An 18,018-nucleotide genomic window follows, 5' to 3' on the forward strand; every position below is an offset into this window, starting at 1 on the left:
ATGTAATGTCACTTATATTTTTAAGTACTTGAAATACAAAATATAATCATCTGGGACACACTGGAATATGTTTCTGTAGTAAAGATAGCGCAATAAAGTAAATAACAATAACAATAAATAATAACAAACCTTTATCAAATACTGCGTGCCAGTTACTGTTTCAAGTGTGTTGCATGACTTGTTTAATCCTTATAACAACATTATGAAGTAAGTACTATTATTTGCACATTACAGATTCACAGACTGAGGCAAGTGGAGGTTAAATAACTTCTCTAAGTTTAGGAAGCAAGTGGCAAAGCCAGGATTTGAACTTAAGTTCGATTGAAGAATCTGTGAAATGCCAGTTCTTTAGAGCAGTTGTTTATTGGGTTTTAGTTGCTTCTGTGTCTACATTTGTTCTAGACCATTAGCTCCAGAAGTGAAGAGACCTTATGAAGCTCTGGTAAACAAGGGAGGTGTACTGTGGTCCTTAAGGCTTTCACATTCTCTATGTACGTGTGTGAAAGGTAGAGAATGGGTAACGCACAAGAAAAAAAAATCATGATTGATGGTTGTGGGCCATGATCAGAGCATTCTGAAAGCTCAAAGGAGGTCATGATTCACTCTGCCCTCAGAAGGTGAGGACTCAAGCAAACCTTTATGAAAACATTATATTTAGCTGGGTTTTGAAGGCTAGAACAAAAAGAGTACAGAGGCAAGAGTATGAATGACTTGGAGAAATGGTCACAATTCAGGCTAGTTGGGCATCAGCTGCTTGGGATATTTTTATAAGCCATGAGACATCAAAATAGGTTAAAGTTTTGTGTATTCTGTTAGAAAGTTTCAGTATTATTCTGTGGTAGTGGTAGGCGTCCAACAGAACTCTGACTCCACCTCTTTCTAGCTTTGAAACTTAGGTAAGTCACTTAGATTCTCCACCTCAGTTTCCCCATCATAAAATAGACCTAATAATTGTGCCTACTGTACAAGGTTTTTGTTGTGATATTTAAATTAGTACTTATGTCTAATATATATAGTAATATATATCTAATGAGTGTATATATATTTATATATATATAAACTAGAACAGTGTCTAGCACATTATAAGCACTATGTACATGCTAGTTATTATGATGCTGTAACTTTCAATTTTTTTTAATGAAATATTATGTGGAATCTATATGTAGAAAACACATTTAAAGAACAAGCAAATACACAAGACCTGCTCTGTTAAAGGAGCTCCATCCCCTTGGCTGTCCCTCAGTTTGTTGAGTTGCCCCCGTGGTATTTCCTGTGAACCCTACGACTGCAAGAGAAGAGTTTGAAATTCTCCAAGGTAAACCCTGGAAGGAGGCCCCTAACTCTAAGGAAAGCAAGGCTTTCTCCAGCCTATGTCTCACTCCTGAAATCCACACTTAATATTTACTAAACCAAATTACAGCGATGTCTAAGAGGCATCTCAAACATGTCTAAATAAAGCTATTGATTTTCTGCCCTTTGCTTCCACAACCAGCAACATCCGTTTCTCTCGCCTTCCCCTTGTAATAAATGACACTGCCACTCAATTGGTTTTGAAGCCAATCGCTAGATTTCATTCTGTTTCTCACCTCATATTTCTTCTGACTTGCCTAAAACCTTTCAACCTTATCCCATTACATGTAGCATGAAATTCATACTGGTTAATATGAGCATTCAGAGCTGTAGGTGATTTGATCTGACCCTTGCCTTCTTCTTCGGTGTTGCTTTGCATCCCTGACTGGTTGCTTTTTTTCCTGGAACATGCCAACCTGCTTCCCTCCTCAGGGCTTTTACACTTGACATTTCTTCCCATCTATTTCAATCACTGTAGTAGGGTTTTCTATTATTTGCAAGGGACGCATTTCTAATCTCTGGAACTCCACTGCTGACCTGATATTATAAGAACTAGTCTGTCTTACGTATTCATCACTCTTCTTTTCAACAACCTCTTATGGCTTATAAATCCACCAGTAGCAACTGTAAGAGTTTATTTGTCCAGAAGAAAGCCAAAGGCCAGGTCATCAACGGGTTTTGTGATTCACTAGGGAGCCTATACTTCATCCTGGAGACAGTAAGTTTTAAAGCAAGAGTGTCTTGGTCAGATTTGCATTTTAAATAGATTTCTCTGTCACTCATATAGAAGCTAGTTTCACCTCCATTTTACAGATGAGAAGTTTTAGGTTTAAAAGTTCAGTAACCACACAGAATAATTTTTTATTTGATAAATAAAAATTATAAGGGGAAGAAGCCAGACTTGAATCCTGATTTTTCTAACTTCACCCTCATAATTATTCCCTTTATTGAGTGAAAGGAATGGGTTTTCTTAGGCTAAATGTAAATTTATTATTTTCTTTAAAATTATTTACTAAAATGCTTACAATGTGCCTTTCTGGGTTCTGGGATTAAAGAAATAAAGAAAGTCCAATCCTGCCCTTTAGAGTTCACACTCCTCTTATGATTTAGCCTCAATTTGATTTCCAATAAGTCTAATAAAAATTTATTTCTCTCCCCACTGAAGCGATTTCTTCCCTTTTGCCATTCTTCCCTGGTGTGAAGGGAACACAGAGGCACAGTATCCTTCTGTAGCATTTGTATGGAGATTACCCATGTTTCAGTTTGAGAGTAGCCTTGACCATTTTATGGCAGCTAAATTGGGTTGGAACACAAATAGGAATTTGACCAAGAGCTACACTTGACCTTGTTCCTACATCTTGAACAAGTGTTCTAAAGATTCTGTTTACACAAACCATCACAAAATTTCCAAGAGAAGAGAAACTGAGCCAATAAAGCTATGAACCTCACCCAAAAGGAGCATTTGTCCAGAGCACTCAATAGCTTCTTTAAAAGCTAGGAAAAGAAAACATTTATGCATTCTCATAGGTTTAAGCATTCTTTCATTGTGTCATCTCTGAAAATATTGCATTAATCCAAAGGGGCATAATAACATATCCTCAAACAGTAACATTTTTGGTTTGAGGACTATTTTAATTATAGGAAAGATGATCTTATACAGTGGACAGTGTAGGGTCATATAGCAGATGCATAAGAAATTTAATGATGGAAAGTAATGATTAATAGCGCTAAACACTTAAATAGGACTTTCAGCCTTCTCAAATCACATTCTTTTTAACCTTGTAAGAATACTGTGGTTAAATGGAGAGCAGGTAAACATATGACAACTGAAGAAAACTAAAGCACAGAAGGCTAAATAATCTGTTTAAAGTATTCATGGCCATGTATTTCCTATCAAATTATACTCACGTGGTAGGCTGCACCAAAGCACAAACTCAGAACACAGACAGATCTAAGTACAAACCTTTTGTGTACTACTTCATTTGTACCTTTACTATTAGATGTCCTGGTAAAAAATAAAGCATATGCACTAGGGCTTCTCTGTATCCCATATCTAGGTTCACACTTATTACCTTTTAATTTGTATGCAATATTATTTTTGCTTGATCTGGCATATAGGGTCAGGAATCTTGGGCCAGAAATTTAAAAGTGATACTAAATCAGCTTTTTAGATATGGCCTTGAGCCCATGTGAAGATTGAATAGACAACTCACATGTCTTCAAGCTATACTACAGTGGTGGAGATGTCGTAGAGTAGAGAGTCTGAGGTCATGTCTTAACTCATTTTTCCTGTGTGTGAACTTAGGCAAGTTGATTAATATTTCCATACCTCAGTTTCCACATATATAAGAACCGTAAGTCTCTATTGTATGAGATTATGAGAATTAACTGAAAGAATACATGGAGAACACTGAGAAAAGTGCCTATCAATACTTGGTTCTCAATAAATGGCATATATTATTGTAATTAGGCCACCTAACTCTAGTGACTGGTAGTTTTCTTTCCATTTTAATTATTTTTATGATGTTTAATTATTTCTTAAGTGAAGCCACATCATGGCAGCCAGTTTTCAGATATTCCATCTTCTATTGACCTATCTAACTGTCCCTTGCCTCATAGACTTGACAGTTGACCATAGTAAAGAGAGCCAAATTTGTTTTAACAAGTAATCTTCTCTTTTAAAATAACTTCAATTTCCTTGGATATTTATGTTTTACTCTGTTGAAAGAATAAATCAGACCAAGGCCATATTTGGAAAATATTTATGTATGTTGAATTTTTCTTGATTCAATTAATTTAAGAAACATCAGTTGAGCACCTAGTGGTCCCTATCCTCAAGAAACTTACAGTCCATTAGGGAGGAAGGCATATAGAGAAATAATTCTAGCACGTATTTCTCTCTTAAAGCTGACTTTGAGATAAAGCCTTACATGCAGGTGGTTTATTTGAGAATGTAAACCAGGAAACAGGAGTGAGGGACAGGGAACTCAACAGGGAAAAGAGCAAAAAACAACTGAAGCATGTATTGTAAAGTTGGCCACTGTTTCAGGCAACTGTTGTTCAATATTATGGTACTGTCCAAAGAACCTTATAAAATATGTCTCAGAGCTAACTGCCCAGGAGACAAAAGAAAAAGTTATACATTAGCTCCTATATTCCATTGGTCAAGTGTGGCCCCACCAACCTAACTCTCCTGCAGTTTCTAATTGCATACTGTGGGTGTTGAACTAATACCCATAGATATCCCATACTCTGACTTCAGAGAAACCATGGAGCAGAAAGCAAGAGGTACATACCATGAAGCTCTAGATGAGGCACGGTCAAGTTTCAATTTCATGAAGCTTATCAAAATCTGAGCATATATGGCTGCTACTATAATGGCTGGTGCAAAATATAGGCTTAGAATATATGAAATTTTATATAAGAGTTGTCTGATACAACCCATCTCCCACATCCCTCCAAACTGCTCAAGCTCTCCATTAAATCCAATATATCACAATATATCACACGGTCTGCTTCAAAGGTGTGGCCAGCTACAGTATCAACAAAGACTTAAGAAAAGGAGATTAGGTGAAAAAATTGGCATCCTTATTGTTACAACTGACTCCACAGCAAGAATTAATATTCATTATCTCCTTCCCCCACTATCCATTTTAGATATTTCTCACTTTTTTTTTTGTCGGTACTCCAACTGATCAATACGTCTTGGAGAAGACATGTAGATCATCATCCCTGAGACATCTAAGCCCTTAGTTGTCTTCCTCTTGTCAGGAAGCGAATGCTGTAATTGTCATTCATTATTAACACTGGGCATGGAAATAGCAAAAGATGCACCCAGAGATTTCCCTGAGTTCCAGACATCATCCTCAACTTAAGTAGAAACAACCTTGGCTCTCCCTAGAAATCAGATTAATCACAGCCATCTTTTTAGTCATTTCATTCTGTGCCTGCTGTTCTGATGGCATGTAGAACCAATGGAATTCTTACTCTGTTCTCTGGTAAAAGCTTTTTCTCCCTAGGAACTAGAACCTCTGATCAAGCAGAAATTAGTGTTATGAAGATAGCACAAATTCCACAAGTAGCATCTGAAAGTGATGGTGAGAAAGCCTAATCCTACTACAATCTCTTGGTTGTTTGACCCATGTAGTCTACCTGTTGAGGATATAGCTCCTACATACATACCGTTGATTCAATATAGTACTGTATCCTAGAGGACAGCACACCAAGCCAATGATCGGCCAGTGTTAGCTCCAAGCTGGCACCTTAGTTGAGCTTTTAACTGGACATTCCACCATTCTAATATGTCATCTGCATCAGGCTGCTGAGATATGTATGGGTAAGATGAGTAGAGTTCATTGCCATGCACCCAGTGTTTTATCTCTTTTATCATAAAACAGATCATTTGGCCCGAAACAACATGTGTAGGGTATCATGCTGATAGATGACTTATTCTATAAGCTCTCAAATGGTGGTGCCGGCCAATGTATTATAGGTAGATAAGGCAAATCCAAATCCAGGCTAGATAATTTTGTTAGAGATAAATCAGTGCACTTTTTAGGGTAGAAGGGATCTGATATAACCAATTTACTTTCAAGTAGATGGTTGGTTGTATCACATTAGGAGCCCAGTGTTGGCCTCTTCACTGGCAGATTGAACTTTTAGCCATGGCAATAGCTAAATCAGTCTTAATTAGAAGGATCCTGTGCTTTACCCATGCATGACCTCCATCACTGCAACCATAGCTACCTTAATAGATCCTCTGTGCAATGAAGAGGAGCCCAGCATAGAAACTAGCTGAAATCTACTGTATTATTCAGCCTGACTGTTGATTGCCTTCTCTGTAGTGGATTCTCTCTGTGGGCACTGTTAATACAAAGTCCTCACACAAAGTGTCCATTCCCCCAAAAAAATCTATCTTCATGCTGCTTCCTCAGATCTCCTTGTCCTGGATATTGCTTCTTCCAAGCTACTGGCCACTGGTCAGCACTACATTTGCATCCTTACCATGAGCTACACAAAGGGGTTGCCAAGTGTACCACTCAAAGATTTTCCCATTTGGTGTATGACCCCACCACTATCTTTCAGGACATCTCTGAGTGGGGCTAAAGTTCTGAAGCATTCCAATTAAAGCTAGAATATGTTTATAAACCCGTCTGTGGACTAGTTCCCAGTTTCTCCCAGTTCTACCAGTTGGCCTTAGGAAACCTTCTGTGAGGTATACTATGAGTTGAGGAAGAGGCATTTCTACCATAAATGTGGGTGTCATGAGAGGCTAGGTTACCAATCCAAAGAATTTACTGGTGCCTCCTGGACCTGTCCAGGCCCAATCTCAGATATGTACAATGCATTGCTGCTGTGTCCATCCAGTCTTGTAACCTCATGGGTCTGATACTATCCAGGTCATGATGGGTTTATGGTAACTTGCTTGGTGCCCTATGACATGAAACTTGGTCTTTTCTAGGGTCCAGTACAACACAAGGGCCTGCTTCTCAGATGATGGGGAATTCTCTGCCAGAGAAATCATAACCTTCTCCCAGATCTCTAAAAGTAAAAACTGTGAGTCTCTTACTAAAGCCTTCCAAAAACCCCACAGTTTAATCCACCATGGGATATTGTATTCATTATATAAGAGCTGCATATTACTGCATGACAAAATACTCCAAAACTTAATGGCTGCAATTATTTTACCTTCCAACTATCATTTATTTTAAATTAACTGTCTTTGTCTCTAAGTAATTACACTATCTGACCCATATTTCTGGAAGCAATAGTAGTCTTGATAGTGCCTGATTCCTTACCCATTCTTATTTATATGGGATGGGATTTGAAAGGTAAAGACATGGGACTCTCTTATGCATTCAATAGTAAGTCATTTGCTGCTATGTGACCAAGTTTAGCCAGATGGGGCGGGGTAGCTCGACTCTTCCTTACAGGTATGACGTGCTCCTCCTTAAGTCCAATACAGCAGGTTGAATATTTGTCTCTCCTGTGAGATTTTCATCTCTGCAAAAATGGCTGCAAATTGTAGTTCTGGTATTAACCAAAACATATTTTCCATTCAGCAGTATCCAGAGCTGGGGAATCCACCCCAGCTGATAGGGTGGTAAATAATTCTCAGTAACAGATTAACAATGACTCCCCAGGGAACTGCTTATACCCATCAATATAGTGATTCAGTTTCTTAACTGTATATCCTCTGGTCCCCATGTTCTCTTGTCCTACAACATGTCCCATGTAAACCATGCTTTTTGTAACTAGAGATCAAACAGGAGTAGCTTTCCTCTCAAATATCACAGTCACTCAGATTCCCTTGGCTGGAGCTTCACTTTCTGACCAAAGTGCAAAAATAAACTTAATTTCTGGTGTCTCTTCACTAGCAATGAAATGATTAACAAAACTCTTTGACACTTTGCTGTCAATCTGTACATCCCTTTTAGTCCATCTTCCTATTTTCCTAGGCTCCATATCTATCATCCTTAAGTACTATTGATAAGTTTTCCCCCATCACAGAGCACAATGTCTTTACCACTTCAAATCAAGGATGACTTAGTAACCATTTCAGACACAAAAAGTTCATTTTCATCTCTTTCCTCATCTGTATTAGTCTGCTCAGGCTGCTAGAATAAAGTACCACACTGAGTGGCTTAAACAACAGAAATTTATTTTCACAGTTCAGAAGACTGAGAAGTCCAAGATAAAGATTAGTCAAAGATCTTTTCAGTCATTCCACTCCTGACATTTATGGCACTAGCTTATGCTCATGGGATCTTATTTAGTAAGTTATTTATGTAACTACATTCCAGCCATGTGACCAGCCTCAAACATTGAAACCCCCCCACCATGTTCTACTAAAATCAGCTGCAAAGTCATAATTGGTAAATCCAAATATTATTATTATACAATGCTAACAAGTAGTTATATCCTGTCCTCAAACAACTCACAGGCTCATGTTTGCAAAGTACAATTCACCTCAATTAGTAGATTCTGTGGCTTTGGTCAAGGATCAGTACTACTCTTCAGGCAACTCTAGAGATAGGCATGCAATCAATAGCATGCAATCCAGTCTAGCTGAGATTAACCCATGCTGTACACTAGTAATCAGCCAACTTTTTTTGTAAGAAGTCAGAGAGTAAATATTTTAGGCTTTGTTAGACATATGGTCTCTGTTGCAATTAGTAAACATAGCATAAAAACAGCCACAGACAACATGTAAATAAATGCACATGACTGTGTTTCAATAACCCTTTATGAACAAAATTAAGCAGTGGATGAGATTTAGTGAACAGTTTACAGTAGGCCAACCCCTGTTATATACCATTCCTTCTACTCATATCTGTACCTCCTCTGAATCCAACACGGGTGAGCATCTTAGTACTTGTAATGCTATAACTTGCCAGCAGCTATAAACATCCTAGGGATTATCACCTCTCCACTTATTATCAGCAATGCCATCTATACTTGCTTCTCACTGGTGAGTGAATCATTTCTATAATCCAATTCTGAGAATTGTCTTTTAAGGACCACTTCTGTGCCAACTCTCTCACTTTGGGCTGCCTGAAAGCAGAGGCTGAGACAAAGACTTGGACAAGGATATTTCATTTAAGATACAATCCCAGGATATAAGAGTGAGTTAATGGGGAGAGTGAGACAAGGAAGGAGTAGAAAATATGAGAACATTATCAAAATCTCTACTGTGGGTAAGGAGATGTCAAGAGACGCATTCAAAATATTAACTAGAATTGTCACTTAATGGTATAAAGAATGGGAGGTTGTAATCCTTACATACCAGCTCACATCCCATATTTGTTGATGAGTATTAACTACTCTGAATTTCTGGACTGAGCTTGTGCATGGACCAAGCTCATCTTATAGGCGCCTGCAGAGTTAAAGAAAGCCCTGGAGCAGAAAGTGAAAAGGCACATGGTGCACTTAGGAGTGGGATGCTGTCAGTGAAGGTGAATCTAAGATTGTGCTGAACGCTCATCACAATTATGGCTGAAATCAGAGGTGATCCAGGGGAAGTGACACAGGGTGCCACAGGTATAGTCAGATGGCACAGCAAGAATTCACTTGTAGCACTAATTAATAACCAACTCAATAAACAGAAGCTTCAGAGAAGTACTGAATGGGAGTGGGGTGACCTCACAGGCCAACAAAGTAGAAAAGCCACTCCACCCCAGGCCAGGGGGCCAAAGCTAAGACCAAGTGTCTAACTGGGTTTCACCTCTCATGTCACAATGACAGCCAATTGTAGGATACAAGGTTTTAAGCCACTAAAAGTGTGAGTGCCTACTGAACTACTACATTAAGAGTGTGAGTACCTATGGAACTACTGCACTAAAAGTGTGAGTGCCTATAAAAGTGAGGAGTGCCTAATATTCTCTCAACTGTCTCCATGAAGCTATATGTGCCATATATGCTCAGGCCTGTCCTATAGCCCAGAGGCACTCTGCTCAGCCAGTGCCAAACGAGCCAGCCCTGTAAATCAACACCTACAGCCTTTCTCCTCTTTTTATACTATAGAACCAATAAACTGCTGCTTAGAAAACCTGCTAAGCTCCTGCTTCTACTTTATTTCAATTCTACTCCCAAAGAGCCTCAGGATAAATATGAGATGAGATAAAGAGAAAATTAAAGAACCTCTGTTATCACTTTGATATACACACCCAAGATAAGGTCAAAAACAAACAACCAAAAAATCATTAAGAATAAGATACACATTTCACATATATGTGTTAATATACGATATTTGTTTTTCTCTTTCTGACTTACTTCACTCTGTATGACAGATTCTAGGTCCATCCACATCTCTACAAATGACTCAATTTCGTTCTTTTTTATGACTGGGTAATATTCCATTGTATATATGTACCACATCTTCTTTATCCATTCATCTGTCTATGTATGTGGAATCTAGAAAAATGGCACAGATGAACCTATTTGCAGGGCAGGAATAGAGATGCAGACATAGAGGACAGACATGAGGACACACGGCGTGGGGGAAGAGGGGAAGAATTGGGAGATTGGGAATGACATATATACACTACCATGTGTAAAACAAATAGCTAGTGGGAACATGCTGTATAGCACAGGGAACTCAGCTCGGTGTTATGTGGTAACCTAGATGGGTGGGATGTGGTTGGGTGGGAGGGAGGTCCAAGAGGGAGGGGATATATGTATACTTATAGCTGATTCACTTTGTTGTACAGCAGAAACTAACACAATATTGTAAAGCAACTATACCCCAATTTTTTTTAAAAAAAGAAGATGCATAGTGTAATTGTATGTTAAAAATATTTTAAGCCCTATAATACTAAATAGAAATGTATAATTGTTCTATAGCCACGTTTTAAAATATTTCATACTATTCAACTCATATTTTAAAAGTATAAGGATAATAAAAATGATCACAGTATAAATGCAAGTGTGAAAAGGCAGAGCAGAAAAGTGCATATACTTTTACTGAGTCTTCATTTCAGATGAGTAGAGTGGTATATATGTTTTTCACTACAGGCTTGACCGTGTTGTTGAGGACCTTCCAAGAAGCCTATAATGAAATGGAAGGAATTCACAGGAATGATCACTTATAGAAGATTGAGCCGAGGGTCATTGCTGGTGGATTCCCAGAGTCACAAGCCTCTGAGATTAAGGAACTAAAATATTTTGTCCTGGTCACGACCACAAGCGCGAGGTAATGAATGCATGAAGCCTCAGCTGACTCAGAATTAGGCACTTCTGAAATGTCTACCTTACTAATCAGAGTCTTTTGGGTACAAAATGGATGATAGTATAGGAACATGCTGATTTGTTATTCTAAATAATGTTGGGAAAACTGGGGCACCCTTGTAAATATAGAAACAGAAGTAATAGAAGTCCTTCATAACATAGGAATGCAACTAGCAGTGACTAATGTCTTGTGGTTATTTCTAGGATAATAAAATGTAATGTCTATGGAGTTTGGCCTGAAAATGATTTCAGCTATTTCAGGAACACAGTCTTGGACAATTTGTTGACACCCTGGCAAAAGAAGATCATTCGTAAATCATTAAATCAGTCTTCAGAAAGTAAGGAACCCTGAGTTTTTGAAATAAAGACAGAATCACAGATCTGAGGGAAATCTAAGCCTGTACAAGAGGAAGAACTGAAATACAAAATGTGTAGGTTAGGATTTTGATGGAAATTTTGTAACTGGAAAATCTCTATTTGTTGGCAGTTTCATTTTGGATTCTTGGAGTGATCTAAGATGTCTGCCCTTTAATTTGGCTTTTTCCAGCCTTCTTTTTGAGGGTTCACACAGTCTCAAAGAACTGTCAATTGCAGAGGGGTAAATTAGAAGCCCTACACTTCTGAAATTTATTGGATGGAAATTCTCCTTCACTTTAGTTAGGCTTAGCATCCCTTTAATTCAAGAACAATTTTGGACAGAATCTTTAACAATTATTTTATTCCTAGCTCCTGAAAATCATTGAATTCTAGGTTCTGTGGGTGAGAAATAACTACATCAGAGACATAACAGAAAGGAATCTATTTTTTTTAATGCAAAGCCTAAGTCACTTGAAATTTTAAAGTGTCAAGATATATATGCTCCAAAGGGAGTGAAAATTGAAAATTACCATGTATTTGAATTAATTTTGTTTTAAAAATTGAGAGTCTCCCAGTGATATTTTGTTCATAATTATTTTATCAGACTGTCTCCAATTTAGTGCATTGGCAATGTCTTTAGACTTCAACAGGACTCAGGAATAACATGTCTTTTTATTAACCTCAAAACCATTGATAGCCCTCTGATCCATGGTCATCTCTTGTCTTTTGACAGAGTGGCTCTTCCATTTAGCGTGGATCTTTTTTGAGTGAAGGACAGGCAACATTAACTATGAGTCTTCTTGGTTGGAGCAAATGACATACCAAAAAGAAAAAAGGAGATATTATTAATTTTATATAGAAACACCACACTTTTATTAAGTCATCCACTCTTTTGGCAAAGAAAGAAGAATCCAATTTAATTATTGGCCATCAACAGATGGAAGAGTTGCTACAATAAAACCAACAAACATCAGTCATAGCAAGTAACCAAGATCAGCAATTTAGCTCTCTGAGAAAGTTAATGAAATAAATTATTGGCCATCATATATTTTAGTGCCCAATGCTCAGACTTCTTGTTTCCTATCTAGAATACTGTCCTTCATTTATTATTTTCCATGATATCTCTAAAATATAATAACAGCAACAACTCAAACACAAAATGTCAAAAGTGAGCTCTTCCCCCAAAAACATATACATACCATTTGGTGATGGTACTAGAAGGGATTTAGGAAATTTTCAGTTTTTTCAAGTCAGTGATTTTTCAAGGTACAGAATTACTCTATTTGTTAATTTATGCTACAAATTTATTCTATATTTATTTTACAAATAGAATAAAAACTAAACAAATAGATTAAAAATGAAGTGCCTATAATGTGAAAGTTGTGGAGGGTACTACAGAGATAGCTAATTGTTACCCTCTGAGATAAAGTACCTTATGATTTAATAGAGCTGTTAACAAAATATCTGCCATCCTAGGTAACATATGTTTAGTGACACAGAGAGATGAACAAAGAAGGGAGTATTTGAAAATGGCACTGACCAATGAGCAAGATTTCAGTGGATAGTGAGGGCTTTCTGGGTAGGACATATTCTGAGCAATCATGCAGAAGTAAGAAAGTATAAAGCACATTTTGAGACTAGCAAGGAAGTCACCTTGGTTTCTATAGGAGAGTAATAAAAGATGAGCTAGGAACGTGTATTTGTTGGTAGCTATTCTCTTGAACAAAGAAGCAAAGAATCCAATTCAACTACTGGCTACCAGAGGAATAGAAAACGTGTAAACTGTTGTGATGGGTTACATATAAGGATTAGTTCTGGACAAAACTCCAGATGAAATTTGTCTTTGGCTCCCACACTCTACCCCCTTCAATGTTCTAAAGCTTTCCTTTAATCCTCTTTAAAATCTACTTGTAGTCTCTCGTTTCATGGGTAATTGCAAAATTCTGGTTAACCTCTTCAACTGTTACCACAGAGATTTTATATATGTAATTTAAGAGTCATTAAGAATGAAACAGAGAAATCAAGCATAAATCAGTAGATGAAGAAGAATTAGGGAGGGTATTAATAAGCCTTCCCAAATTCCTAAATTCAGTTACCACGTGTAGGGTTAAGGTTTGCTCCATTAGCTGGGACCTTAAGCTTTCAGGTAGAATTTTTCTTTCACATCTATGTAAATCTTCCTGGGAGTAAAATTATAGCTGTGTAGAAGATGAAAAACCTCATTAAGGAAGAAGTTCTCAAGTACCTGGATCAGAAGGGAGTGGGAGGAAGGCACACCACAGAAAACCATAAAGATGCAATTCCTATTGCTACAGATCCCTCCCTTAACCCCTCTCTTATGTCTGGATTAATTTAAGGCTTGGAGAGGAGTCTCAGTTTTCATCAAAATACACAGTAATCAAAGCCTCACACCTTCTAAGTTATCCAGACTAGCTTAGAAATATCCACTTCACAAGGGAGCACATTTATAATCATCATTCATAAGTAATATTGGGAGAGGGACAAACAATTATTGAGCACCTTCTATGTACATATATTATGCTATTAATTTTACATATATTACCTCATCATTTTCATATAACTTTGAGAGATAGCTTTTCTAACTTTCACCAGACTTTCTTACGCCTCTTCTAATGAAGAAACTGAGAGTCAGTGAATTAAGTGACTTATCCTTACTATTTTAAGAAGAGGCAGAAGCAAGATTCAAACTGAGTTGATGCCTAAGTTTTTTCACTACCATCATGTCTCCTTCATAACTTTAAATCTCTTGTTGCTTTAATTCTTTACATATATTTAATTACAAGGTAGTAGAAAATTTAAAACTATGTAAATCATAAGATCTTTAAAAAAGAAAATGAAGATGGAATATCATGTAAACTCAGTTTCCAAACTTCAGTTCTTCTTGCTCCAAGTTTCTTACACAAAACCAATATTCTAGTTGCTTTATTTTCCAACAGAATTGATAGTGACATTTAGTTCCTGATATTTCAGGTCACAAATGGTTCATTAATCAATTCAATAAAATTTGGAGACATGTGCCGTGGAAATCTGTCTTTGAGAGTGAAATTTGTGATTCATAGAACTTATTTTAGAGCTTAATTTTGAGATGGGGAGACAGCTCCTGAGAGTTTTGCTGAATAGCTACAGGTCCCAGAGTTACTTCATGATATAACTAGGTTATAACAAGTTTCTTGGCACCTGTAGTCATACTGTTTTCATTATGCCATAATTCTGGGTCTTCTACTTGCTGGCTGTGTACTTTGGCTATTTAACCTCTTAAACTATTTTTGCCCCTTCTGTCAAAGGGGATGATAGTAATAATATCTTTTGTGGATGTATTGTAAGAGCTGTTCCTTTTCCCTCTCCAAAAAACTTGTGATTTTGACTGGGGAGTCACCCTCTCCACATAGCTTTAGTAGCAGCCCCTCTCTCAGAAGTGTATCCTTAATAGTCTAAATCAAGCTTAGGAAACCATCCCTTTGTCACTAGTTGATATGGGGTGAACATAGGATATAATTCTGACCATTGATTCTCCAGAGGACATCTGCTGAGGGAATAAATCTGCTAGTAAAATCTTATTACAACTTAAGAATATATTACCAAAAAGGTGAAGGAAGAAAATTACAGGACAATATACTTTCTTAATATAGACACAAAATTTCTTTTCTTTTTTTTTAACATCTTTATTGGAGTATAATTGTTTTATAATGGTGTGTTAGTTTCTGCTGTATAACAAAGTGAATCAACTATACATGTACATATATCCCCATATCTCCTCCCTCTTGTGTCTCCTACCCTCCCTATCCCACCCCTCTAGGTGGTCACAAAGCACTGAGCTGATCTCCCTGTGCTGTGTGGCTGCTTCCCACTAGCTATCTATTTTACATCTAGACACAAAATTTCTTAACAAAATATTTCACAAGTAAATCCAGTAATATATAAAAGGAATAATACATCAGGTCTTAGTGGGGTTTATCCCACAAATACAAGATTGGTTGAATCTCTGAAAATCAATCAGTGGAGTTCACCATATTAACACAATAAAGGAGTTAAAACAACATTTCAATAGTTGCAGAAAAATTAGCTAATGAGTTCAGCAGCTACTCATGAAAAAAACTCTCAGCAAACAAGTATTAAAAAGAAACTCCTCGGGGCTTCCCTAGTGGCGCAGTGGTTGAGAGTCCGCCTGCCGATTCAGGGGACACGGGTTCGTGCCCCGGTCCGGGAAGATCCCACATGCCGCGGAGCGGCTGGGCCCATGAGCCATGGCCACTGAGCCTGCGCGTCCAGAGCCTGTGCTCCGCAACGGGAGAGGCCACAACAGTGAGAGGTCCGCGTACCGCAAAAAAAAAAAAAAAAACTCCTCAATGTAATGAAGGACAAGTACAAAAACTGTACAACTAACATTACACGTAATCGTAAAGTTAATTCTTTACCCCTAAGATCAGGATGTCCACTTCCATCATCACTCACTAAGTACTTTTTGAAATGTAATTCTAAGATTGTAATAGAAGAATAAGAGAAATCAGGCATGTAAACTGGAAAAGAAGAAACAAAACTGATGCTATTTTCAGACATCATTGGGCATACAGAAAATCCTAAGGAAACTATGAAATAATTTCTACAACTAGTAAATGGATTTAGAAAGGTCATAGAATGGGGACTTCCCTGGTGATCCAGTCGTTAAGAATCTGCTTTCCAATGCAGGGGATGCAGGTTCGATCCCTGGTCGGGGAACTAAGATCCCACATGCCACAGGGCAACTAAGCCCACACACCACAACTACTAAGCACACAAGCCACAACTAGAGAGCCCACATGCCACAACTAGAGAGAAGCCCATGCTCCCCAACGAAGAACACTGCACCCTATAGTGAAAGATCCCACATACCGCAATGAAGATCCCACACACTGCAACTAAGACCCAGTGCAGCCATAAATAAATAAATATTAATTTTAAAAAATAGAAAGGTCATAGAACAAAGGTTAAATTATAAAAATCCATTTTAGCCCCTGCCACCTCCAGCATTTGCCACCATGAAGCTGAGCGACAGCATGCTGCGGAACTTCCATGTCGCCAAGGTGTTCCGCGAGAACTCGGACAAGATCAACTGCTTCAACTTCAGCCCCAACGGCAAGACGGTCATCTCAAGAAGCGATGACGACTCCATCGTGCTCTGTGACTGCCAGGAGGGCAAACCAAAGAGAACCCTGTATAGTAAGAAATATGGCATGGACCTCATCAGATACTCTCATACAGCAAACACAGTTGTTTACAGCCCTAACAAAACAGACGATACTATCAGTTACCTGTCCTTGCATGACAACAAATACATCAGATACTTTCCTGGAAATAGCAAAAGGGTGGTGGCCTTGTCCATGTCAGCTGTGGATGACACTTTCATTTCTGGGTCTCTTCATAAGACCATTCGGCTCTGGGATCTCCAGTCTCCTAACTGTCAGGGTCTCAGGCATCTACAGGGCAAGCCAGTTTGTTCTTTTGATCCAGAAGGATTAATTTTTACTGCAGGTGTCAATTCTGAAGTGGTCAAACTTTATGATCTTTGCTCTTTCGATAAGGGGGCATTTGCGACATTTAAGATGCAGTATGATCGGACTTGAGAGTGGACAGGAGTTAAGTTCAGCAATGATGGCAAACTCATCCTCATCTCCACCAATGGCAGCTTCATCCGTCTGATCTATGCAGTCAAGTGAGTGGTGATGCATACGTTTGGGGGTTATGCCAGCAGCAAAGCCGTCACATTGAAGGCCTCATTTACTCCAGACTCGCAGTTTATTATGATTGGTACAGAGGATGGCAAGATCCATGTCTGGAATAGAGAGAGTGGTATAAAAGTAGCTGTGTTGGATGGCAAACACACAGGCCCCATCACCTGTTTGCAGGTCAACCCCAAGTTCATGACTTTTGCCAGTGCTTGTTCCAACATGGCCTTCTGGTTGCCCACCATCGATGACTGACCTGCATGGTGCTTGGTTGTTTTCTGTACAGCGAGGGTGGGCAGTAGGAAAAAAACTCAGAGGGAACTAAGATAATAGTGAGATTGGATCACTTGACTGGGCTGGAGAGCATCCTTCCACATGGCCTTCCCAAGGATGTGCTGCACATTTGTTCAAAAGAAAAAAATTACTTTGCCAAGCTTCTTCAAAAGGGCTCTTGATGCGGCAGATTCAATCGGGACTCAGATTTTCCAGCTGTCACTGCACCGAGCTCCTCCAGAGGAGTGACCAGACTCGTGACTAGGGTATAGTGGGGCCCTCAAGACACCTTCAATTTTGAATGTATTTGCTGCTGAGGAGTCGGTGAAGTTAATTCTGCACATCCCTTCTCCCACCCCCATAAATGCATAGGAAGCCGCAGTTCTGGTTTTGAGATGCTAGGGCAGCTCAGTGCCCCTTGCCCTCACCCTGCATGTCTTGTTACTGGGTCTCCCTGTGTCATTGTGGCATTATCCACAACCATCATGTTACTTAGGTGCCAAACATTTACAGAAATGTCTCCATATATCTTAGGATCAGAAAGGGACAGATAACAGAAGGACCTTGCTTGCCAGGAAGCCTTGCAAGT

At 38.5% G+C, this 18,018-nt stretch overlaps 1 pseudogene; it reads left to right on the forward strand.

The window, feature by feature from the left end:
- The first annotated feature begins 16,469 nt into the window (after positions 1–16,469).
- LOC103082982 (WD repeat-containing protein 82 pseudogene) lies at positions 16,470–17,411 on the forward strand (annotated as a pseudogene).
- The last annotated feature ends 607 nt before the right edge of the window (positions 17,412–18,018 follow it).

The sequence above is a fragment of the Lipotes vexillifer genome, unplaced genomic scaffold (assembly GCF_000442215.2).
Source record: "Lipotes vexillifer unplaced genomic scaffold, Lipotes_vexillifer_v1.1 scaffold477, whole genome shotgun sequence".
NCBI lineage: Eukaryota > Metazoa > Chordata > Mammalia > Artiodactyla > Lipotidae > Lipotes > Lipotes vexillifer.